Below are 10,901 nucleotides of genomic sequence, written 5' to 3' on the forward strand. Positions count from 1 at the left end.
GCGGCTCGGGAGCAGGGAGGGCTCCGCTACCCCAGGGAGCCCTCCCCGCGGGGCAGATGGTAAGTGGGGCGGCGCAGGTGGTCGCCTTGGGAAGGGGAGCGCGCAGGGAGGTTAGGTGGGGTGGCGGGGAGCTCTAGGAGTCACCCCAGCCACTCCGAAGGAGCCTAGTGCCCAGCTGAAGGGGACCCAGGCCATCCTAAGAATGAGCAGACGAACGCAGCAATAATTTCTGTTGGAATAGCGCCCCGCCGCTGACCCAGGCTACACTGAGGGTGGAGTTCCATCCCGAACCGAGACCAGAGCTGGAGGCTATGATTCAGGGTTGGAGACCCACCATCCCATCAGGCCTGGCGCTTTAAGGTACAGCTGAGTAGCGAAAGCAGCGTACAACATCTTCCTATAGCCTTGCTGCGCTTTCTGGGTTGTCTTGTTTAAAACTAGGGAAGGGGATGGGAAACCTGCCCAATCTCACTTTAGCCACGAAAATCATGCTCTTGGCCGGGGGCCTTGGACAAACAGCCTCTGGTGCCACTAAACAATCAATAGAAAAATAATAATAATAATAAAAAAAGCTTCATTCCCCTCACCACCCGCCTTCCCCATACTCCTTCCACCAGGATAATTCATTTGGCTTAAAGGAGAAAGAAAACTCTGTTCTCTTCCCTCTGCCCGACCTGGGCAGCCTCCCCGTGGCGCAGACTGCCCACCCCACTGCCTTCCCCCGCCCTTTGGAGCTGTGGTTGGGAGAGAGGTTGCAGTATTGCTCCATGGTGGATGAGGAGATAAAATGCCTTCCACTCTGAAGAGTTTCACCTGCGCTCTTCTTTACCAGGGGGCATTCAGAGACCTGGACTGAGAGCAGTGAAACTTAGGGACGGTTGGGCACCTGGGAGCATGATTCCTTTCACCTGGGTGCAATTCTCAAGACAACTTTTATTCTTCTTCTTCTTTTCCATGTCTCTCCTAGAAATTTCAAAACTGTTTCTGAAACACCATCTTTAAAAAAAAAATGTCAGTCATACATTTAGAAGGAAGGGGTTGACAGGATTAGCTGAAAGGCTAATGACTGTCTCAAAAGCGCATGCGGTTGCTAGGGAACTCAGACTCATCCTGCTGTCTAATCACCAGCCTGTTACGGGGAAATCAAACTGCTCAGAGTGTTATTAAAATGAATGGCATTTGGCTAAAGGCGTCCCTGCTTATGTTGTAGCATCCTGGATTATTATCGATTGCCTCACACCCACATATCTTGTTTTCCTAATTTGATTTCTGTATTTGCGTCAGTGCCAGGGACACTCAGGCTAGACCAGTCAGGTTCACTTCCTGTTTCTCAGAACTGGTTTATATTTGGTCTCAGAGCACTAGCTGGTAAAACATTATCAAACTGATACTCTTGGAAAGAAATCTTTGCTTCCCGTTCAAAACAAATTATCCCATTTAAATCCTAATTCCCATGGAAAACCTCATCATTTGAGGAATAAAGTCAACTGCCAGTTGTCCTTTGAGAAAACCATCCTTGAAATGGGAAACTCAGAAAAATTGATCATCTTTATTTCTTTTGCCCAGAATCTTCATTCCTCAGCATTGGAACTAAAACAAACTCAAGTAGAAAGAATATGTAAGCGTATTTCAAAAATGAAGCACAATAAATACACACTGGAGTCGGGCAAATAATTTAGAATAAATAAAGCATAAAATTGAATGGAATCCAGGACCAGGAAGGACAAATAAGCCTGGGTTAGCGTCATGGCGCTCAGAGGACGGAGTGTGATTTCAAGGCTGCACTACGAACAGGAAACCCCATTACCATGTACTAATTAGCTCTTTTTCAATGCCTCTATCTCACTGGATAAGACTATCTTTTTTTTTTAAAGAATTATTTTTTATTTTAACTTTATTTATTTTAATTTGACAAGAGAGGGGCAGAATGAGAGAGAGGGAAAGTGAGAAAGTAAGCAAGCTACCAGGTCCAGGACTCGAACTGCAGTTAGTCATGTGGGAGTCCAGCGCCCTCAACTATCACGCCACCTGCTGGCCCCAAGACAACCTTTTTCCTTCTTTCTTTTCCAGTTCCTTCCTCTATGGACAAGGATGTCACAAAACAATGTCATAAAACTAATCACTATGTAAATAGGTGGGTTCTTATGTGGATGATTTGTTTAGATGGAAAGTAAAGCCTTTTGAAAGGAATTATATGGCACCGAAGAAAGCTCAGTGCATTGAAAGTCAGGAAATTTGCTCCTAGTTCTCCTATAGACGAGAAGAGCTTGGGCCAGTTAATGCAGGTCTTCATATGTCAGGCTCCTCAAGGAAGCTTAAACAAAGGGACTGAACTAAAGGATCTCTCGTGTTCCTTCCATTTGCAAAATTCTGGGATTAGATGGAGTTCATTACCTAAAAATTCCAATTTTACCTCAATTTTGCAATGTCAGTTTTTTTACTGAACCTTGAATATCTACCCAGTGTCTCTGGGTAGATATTAAAGAGACCTTGGGGGAAATGATAATGGGAAATGATTTGCTGTTGATGTATCAGTTTTTACTATCAATTACCAGATAAATAAAATCGACCTTGTTTCCAATGTATTTGCTCTCTTCTTGCATTGGTGATGGTGTAGAAGCACTGGGATAAGAGGTGCAAAGAGATTAAAGGTACAGACAAAGGCCTTTCAGTCATTTTACTGTAGATGTAGGCAACCCAAAGTAGTTGGATGAACCAAATGGTGGAATGACAGAGGAAGGAGCATGTGAGAAATAAGCAACTAAATCCTCATGGAGATAATCATCTATGGCCTGTATTTTAATTAGTGATAGGCAAATATATACCTCGCTCAGGTTTTAGAATTTTTCAGATTCCCAACTTTAAAAAGTACCATGAGCAAATGTAAGATTTGTGCTATAGAGAAAAGACCTGACTTGGAAACTTAAGTGGAATCCCTTTCTTCTTTATTGAGTGTCTGCTGTGTGTCAGGAACTGTACTAGGCACTGGGAATGCAGAGATGAAGAAGACACAGTCCCTGTTCTGAAGGGCCTTATAATAGAACAAGGAGGATTACATAGTTGATCAGACATAGTGAGATGATATCTACACGGAGCTCTTGGGAGGAGTTCCTAACCCTTACTGGGCATAGCTAGGGTCCCTAACCACACAAGATGAATCCTGAGATGAGCTCTGAAGGATAAGTAGAAATAAACCAGACGCATGGGCAAATGAAAGGGAAATGTATTTCAGGCAAAGAGGTTAAAAAAAAAAATGTGTCCGGAGAGTTGAGGGTGAAGGATAGTGCCCAGCACATAGTAGGTTCTCAGTAAATACGATGTATGAATACATGGCAGAAATTCTAAGTGTGCAAACGGGAGGAATAGAATGCTCTTGTATTGTGAAAGGCCCTATCTGCCTTAAGTTTGAACTCTGCCCAAGGCCAATGGAGAGTCACTGATGCATTTTAAGAAGGAAATGTTCATTTTAGAAAGATCACTCCAGTTTGGAGAATTTATTCGTGTAATATTATAAGCAGGGAGACTGGTTAGGAGGTTGTTGCGGCATTATAGGAAAGAAATGGGCATCTAAACTAAGCCAGCAAGAATGGAAATGAACAGAAGGGAAGGACTAAAGAAATATTAAGGACATTGGGGACCAGCAGGTGGCGTGGTGGTTAAGGCACTGCACACTCCCACATGGCCAACCATGGTTCAAATCCTGGACCTGATAGCTTGCTTTCTCACTTTCTCTCTGTCTCTGGTCAAATTAAACTAAATGAATGAATAAATAAAATTAAATTATTCTTTAAAAAAATATTAAGGACATAGAACCAAGATAATTTGATAATTGATTATAACTCCAGGAGGGCCTGGCAGGTGGCATGGTGGTTATGGCCCTGGACTCTCACATGGTTGACCACGGTTCGAGTTCCGGACCTGGAGGCTTGCTTTCCTACTTTCCCTTGCCTTTTCTCTCTCTCTCTCTGGCCAAATTAAACAAATAATAATGATGATAATAAATGAAATAAAGTAATTCTTTTTAAAAAATAACTGCAGAATTAGGAATGGAGAGATGTGTGGACTAGGCAGATTGTAGAATGGCAGCATCATTTGCCAAAATGGAGATCTCAGGAGGAAAACCAGGTTGCAGAGGGAAGGTAATTAGTTTAATTTTAAACATGTTGAGTTTGAAATGTCCATGGGATATTAAAGTGAAACTGTCTATTACATCATTGAACAGAGAGGTCTAGAACTCAGGAGAGAGATCTATGCTAGAGTCGTCAGAATGCGCTCTAATTCATAGAGTTCTCTTTTGAAATCTCTGAGAAAGAATTGCATAAGACAAGAAGAGGATGGGACCAGCAGATGGTATAACAGTTACGGTGCAGGATTCCCATGTAGTCCACCACAGTTCAAGTCTCAGACCTAGTGGCTTAAAACTAATGCTGGGTGCATGTGTATGTGTGCGCAAAATCCCAAGAGGAAAATGAAGGGGAAGGGATTGCGGTGTGGCCATTCCCTCGGGGGTCATTTCTCACTTTCTGTCTCTCTGTCTCTCTGGTGAGTGCACCTGCCCTATAGGAAACATGTCTCTAAAAGAAAAAAGAAAGAAAGAAAAACAACAGTAGTGTCTGTAAGTGGTGTGATGGTTAAGGAGCTGGACTCCTGCATGGCCAATCGTAGTTTGAGTACTGGACCTGGCAACTTGCTTTTCCACGTTCCTTCTTTCTCTTTTTCTGTCTCTCCAGTTAAATTTAAAATATAAAAATAAATATAAAAAATTTATTTTTATAAAATTTATAAAATAAATTTAAAATATAAAAATAATTCTTTAAAAAAAAAAGAAAAGAAGAGGAAGTACTGTAGAATCCTATGGAAATGACAACATTTAAGAATTGAGGAAAGAAAGATACAGAAGAATATCCAGAGAGTTAGGATCAGGAACAATCAGTTTCAGAGAAGCCAAAATATCAACAATATTATATGCTAGATAGAGCTCAAGAAAACTGAGGACTGAAAAGTCCTGGATTTTAGCAACAAGGAGGTCATTGGTGTGTTTGGCAAGAAAGAGGTTTGTGTATGTGTGTGAAATGAGGCTAGTAACCACATTGCAGTGAGTCAGGGAGTAGATGGAGTAGAAGAAGCAGAGGAAGTTCTTTTAGATAAGACAGACTGAAGGGGGAACCAGCAGTTAGCGTAATGGTTATGTCGCTGGACTCCCACGTAATTGACTGCGGTTCGCGTCCCGGACCCAGCGGCTTAAAACTCATGCCAGGTGCATGTGCGTGCGTGCCCAAGATCCCAGGAGGAGAATGGAGGAGAAGGGATTGCGGCGTGGCCATCCCCCCTGGGGGGTGATTTCTCGCTTTCTGTCTCTCTGTCTGGCGAGAGCACGTGCCCTATAGCAAAAAAAAAAAAAAAAAAAAAAAAAACTCTCCAAAATAAATAAATAAATAAATAAATCATGCTTTGTGGGGGCCAGCAATTGGCATGGTAGTTAAGGCACTGGACTCCCACATGGTTGACCATAGGTTGAGTCCTGGACCCGGTGGCTTGCTTTCTCACTTTTCCTCTCTCTCTCTCGTCAAATTAATAATAATAATTATAATAACTCAAATTACATAATTATTTTAAAAGAAATCATACTCTGTGAGGTTAAGGCTATCAGGGGAAAAAGGAAATAATACAGTAACATACACACACAAAGATACCCTTCATTATTTTAGCCTTCTAATGAAATGGTATTACCATCCACCAATTTGCTCAAATCAAAACACATGTGGACATTCTTGATCCCTCTTTCCTCAGTTTTCACATTAAATCCATGAGGAATTCAGGTTCACTCTACTTTCAAAACATTTCTCAAGTCTTTCTCCTGTCTCCTAAAACAAATTGCATCATCTCCCTCTGTGTTCCTGCAGTAGCTTTCTATCAATAAATGGTTCTCCTGCTTCCGCCCTTGTCCCCATTCTCCACAGCACAGCTCAAGTGACAGGAGTCACAAGTTACGCCGTGCCACTTCTCTTAGCATCCCTCTCTAGCTTCTGATTGCACTTGGAATAAAGTCCTTTCCTGGCTACAAAGCCCAGTGTGCCATCCCAGACCTCCTCTTCAGGCTCCTCTCCCACCACGCCCCCAGACAGCGGGCACACAGCTTTTCTCTTCCTCGGACACACTGAACTTGCTCTTGTTTCACAGGACCTGCACCAATATTTCCTTTTCCTGGAATACTCTTTTGGTCATTCTGATCTTTGTTTAAATGTCACCTTCTCAAAGAGGTCCTTCCAGACCACTCCACCTGAAGTATCTTTTTCTGCCCATTTTTTCCAATCATGTAATGCATTGTTTTTCATAATAGTGGAACTTTATTACTGTTTGTTTCATTCCTTGTGGTTGAGAACCCCTCTAAATTGCAAACCCTGTGAGGATTCCTAGCACACAGTAGGCACTTGAAAATATTCATTGGATGTTTGCAGGAGGAAAACAAGGGGAGCATCAGATGATTAGAAAGTAAAGGCGTCCAAGATTAAAATCTGGTGTGGTTGAGATGTGGCCAGTGATGATGGACTATTGAGCCTTCGATCTCAGAAAAGGAGGCATTACTAGCTGTGTCGTTCTGGACGTCCACATGCTCTGAGCCGCACTTCATGGGTTAGCAATACTGCATATCTACAGGGCTTAGGAAGATGAAATGAGTAGTGCGGGTACAGGCATAAGGCTGTCTTGTCAAGCTATTTTCATTAATTCAGGACGTCAGCAGATCCATTCACAACCTCTACGCGTGCACTCTTTATGTGGACACCCTTATTAGTCCTTCGTAATTACTTATTATTAAAATAAAAAATTGACTAAAGAGTGACTTTTAAAAAATTACAGGGTATCTGATAGGATGTAGAAATTATATTATGTAAGAAGAAAAGTGTTTCTACAAATCAATAAGAAAAACATGAAAAACTTTGGGAAATTGGAGCAAAGGGTATGACCAATGGATTGCAGTCAAGGACATACAAATGGATCTTAAAAGTCTGTAAAAATGGGAGCCGGCAGTTGGTGTGGTGGTTAAAGGCGCCAGATTCCCACATGGCCAACTGCGGTTCGAGTCCCATACCTGGCAACTCGCTTTTTCACTTTCCCTTTCTCTCTCTCTGTCTCTGTCTGGTCAAATAAAAATAATAATAATAATAATAACAAATGGAAATAAATAAATAAATAAATAATTCTTTTTAAAAATTCTAAAAGAAATGTATGTAAAAATGTTTCTTCTTTCTCATAACAGGAGACATGCACATTACAATTGTAATTGTATTTTTCACATATCACATTGATAAAAATCAAAGAGTTTAATAATGTACTTGGCTGGCCAGCCTTGGGAGCAGGCACTTTCTTATGCTGTCAGTGAGACCGAAAGTTGGTACAACCTCTGTGGAGGGCAAACTGGCAGTATTGATTCAACTATTAAATGTACAAAGCCTATGACCTAGCAATTCTACTTTTATATATTTATCCAGTAGATACATATATATTGAAGGATGACTCTTCTAAGACCTTCAGTGAAGCCATACAGTAGTTAAAGACCAAAAATAACTACCAATAGAGAAGTAGTTAAATCAATTACTGTAGAGTTATACTGGTGAAAGGTAGACAGCTGTTAAATTTGTGAGGCAGGGCCGACAGGTGGCGTGGTGGTTAAAAGTGCTGGACTCCCACATGGCTCATCATAGTTCAAGTCCTGGATCTAGCAGCTTACTTTCTCACTTTCCCTCTCCCTCTCTGTCTCTCTCTAATCAAACTAAAAGTAAATAAAATTAAGTAAATAATTATTTTAAAAAATAATCCATGAGGCAAGTCTAGATATCCCGATGTGAAAAAATCTACAGACACATTACTAAGTAAGAAAACTGGGATGAAGAACAATGTGTATTTTGCTAGCATTGCATTTCTTTTGAAGGACTATTTACATTTGGGGCTGAAAAACATGATCTGTGGGAAGGTAAAAATAAAGCAGAGCAGGGACAGCAGGTGGTGTGGTGTTTAAGGCACTAGACTCCCACATCGCTAACCTCGGTTCGAATTCCAGACCTGGTAGCTTGCTTTCTCATTTGCCCACCGTCCCCCCCGCCCCCACACACACACCTCCCGGTCCCTCCCTGGTGAATTAAAAAATAATGATAATAATAAATATAATTAAATAAATAAATAATTCTTAAAAAAAATAAAGCAGAGCAAGAGCAGTTGTGGAGAGCAGTGGGGGTGTTTCAGTGGGCCATGTGAAAGGTGACCAGTATCCAGGTTAAAGTAGTAGCATGCACAGGGAGAGAGGTGTTCAGAGTCAAGATTTAAAGAACGTGATCATTGATTGGAAATGGTGCATTTTGGAACTGGAAATCCGGTCGTTGTTGACTTGAGAGGTCTTCTAAGATCAGATCCAGGCGTCAGTTACCAAGATGGGGAATCCTGGACAGGATTTGTTGCAGGTGAAGATCGGAAGTTCTCAATGTCGCCCCCTACAGACTTTTAGATATGGGTCTGAAGCTCAGAAGAGCTGCTACAACTGGATTTATAAATTTGGGTGGTGGTGGGGAACTGCCTAAGGAGGGTAGAAAGAATCCAAAGAGAAGTGGGCTCAGCACTAAACTCTTGATTGCTTGGAGATTGGACAGAAAAGAAAGAGCTGGCAGTGGAGACCAAGAATCAGAAACCAGAGAACTAAAACCAGAGGACTGTGAGGTCAAAGAAACCAAGAGAAGAATGTGTTAAGGAGGATCAACATGTTGTGAAACACTTCCAAAATATCAAGGAGCTCAGTTTAACTTGTGTCTTTCCTAAGCCCTATACTCTTTGAGACTGGGATTATTTTACTTACTTTTGTATTTTTAGGACTTGACATGTGCCTCACCCACAATTAATCATCAGTAAACACTTTTTAAATTGCAGAGAAAGAACAAATATATAGCAGAAAGACATACACAAGACAGTAGAATTTATGTCTGGGACTCAAAAAATAAGTTAATGAACAGATTACCTGCAAGTTTATTACAAACTAAACTTGATCTTAGGATGCATCACAAAGTCCTCTTCTTTGTTTCACTATTAAGCTCCCCACCCCTCCCATCCCCTGGGTACCATGTTGTCGTGATGTGAGATGCCTTTAGAAAATCTTATTATTATCCCTTCCCCTGAAGATTTTTGCTACAGGGCAAATGCACTTGCTGAAGAGACTGAGAGAGACAGAAAGCAAGAAATCACCCCGTGGGGGGTGGGGGGATGGCCACGCTGCAGTCCCTTCTCTTACATTCTCTTCTCGGGATTTTGGGCATGCACCCTCCCCCCCCCCCCCCCTCCCCCCCCGCCCACCTTCAACCCCCTACCCATACACACCTGGCACGTTTCAAGCCGCTGGGTCCAGGACTCAAACCGTGGTCAACCATGTGGGAGTCCAGCACATTAACCAACACACTACCTGCTAGTTCCCAGAAAACATTTAGGTAAGTCATGTTTACCTGCCTCTGGTCAACTTGAATCATTTTTATTTTTATTTAGGTCCTGGGTGATGACCCAAAAAAAGCCATTTGCTTTTCCTCATCTATCTGACTTGATTATAATCAGTCAACGGAATCTGAGGAATCCATTTGGTGCCACTGCAGTTCTATAACACACGTCACCACACACAAGGATGTCCCAGCCCCAGTTTCTGATCCAAGAGAAAGCTAACTTTAGGCAGGAGGAGACTTCCGACTTCCTAGAGAAACCACTGACTTCTCTCCCTGCTCCTGTTTCTGCATAAAGGTGCTGCTGCTGTGAGGAGAGACTGCCGAGGACAGCAAAGGAGAAAAGGCTTTCCTTTCTTTCAACGTGGAGATCTTCTCCATAACCTAAGAGAGTGTCCTTGAATTAGAAATTTCAGGAACTAAAATAATAGCTGCAGTTCAAATAATATTACAGCTGTTATGACACCCTGTGTTATTCAGTTAGGCGAGAATTCAGCCAACTTTCCCTCTCAAGGGCCTGATAGAAACTACTTTAGGCTTTTCTGTCCCAACCACTCAATCTGCTAATACAGCCACAAACAGCCATTGAGGATACGCAAGTGAATGAGCATGGCTGTCTTCCCATGACACTTTACTTATGCACTTGGAAATTTGAACTTCATATTATTTTCACGTCACAAAATCTCATTCAGCTTTTGATTTTTTTCCAATCATTTAAAAATGCAAAAAAAAATCATTCTCAGCTCATAGGCCCTACAAGGCATGTGGACTAGATTTGGCCTGTGGGCACTGTTTTGGCAAGCTCTGATTTGGACAAGCATGAAGATCATGTCATGAGAGAAACATTCAGATTTGGACTGCTGAAGGACATAATTTGGTTTGCGTGTGTGTGTATATATATATATATATATACACACATACACATATATATATGTACATTTTTAAGTGTATTTATTTCTTCTGCAAGAGAGAGAAAGAGAAAGAGAGATAGAGATAGGCACCCATGACAGGATATTTATGCTGGGATCCACCCTAGCCTCAGCCAGCTAGAATCAGCTACACACATATGCATACCTGGCGTGTTCAGAGAGACCTCAGGATGCGAACCCAGGACCTTCCAATATGGCCTCAGCATTGTAAAGTGTTGCATTACTGCTATGCCACCGCAGCAGGCCAGTTTATTTTACATATCTATTTATATACTTATATATCTAGATATACAGGTATCTTCTTTATTTTCACTTCACAGATTTAATTGAACATATAAACCCATTTGCCTCCATCTGACCTATTTGGCAATGTCTGTCCCCTCCATTTAGTATTCGCTGTACACTTTGATCCTTGTCTTCCTTGTAATATACATGTGCATGAATGTAGTATTTTTCAGAGTATCCTTGCTACTTGATTTTATAAATACCCAACCCAAGAGGA

The 10,901-nt window shown here is 41.6% G+C and overlaps 1 protein-coding gene across 1 annotated transcript in view; it reads left to right on the forward strand.

Annotated features, from left to right (window-relative positions):
- The window catches only part of MKLN1 (muskelin 1), a 390,424-nt gene continuing 379,523 nt past the window's right edge, over positions 1-10,901 (forward strand). Inside the window, exon 1 of the mRNA XM_006158840.2 lies at positions 1-59. The gene's annotated coding sequence lies outside the window, so the exon portion shown is untranslated. The remainder of the gene's footprint in view (positions 60-10,901) is intronic.

This window comes from Tupaia chinensis, unplaced genomic scaffold (assembly GCF_000334495.1).
Source record: "Tupaia chinensis unplaced genomic scaffold, TupChi_1.0 Scaffold000610_1, whole genome shotgun sequence".
Classification (NCBI taxonomy): Eukaryota; Metazoa; Chordata; class Mammalia; order Scandentia; family Tupaiidae; genus Tupaia; species Tupaia belangeri.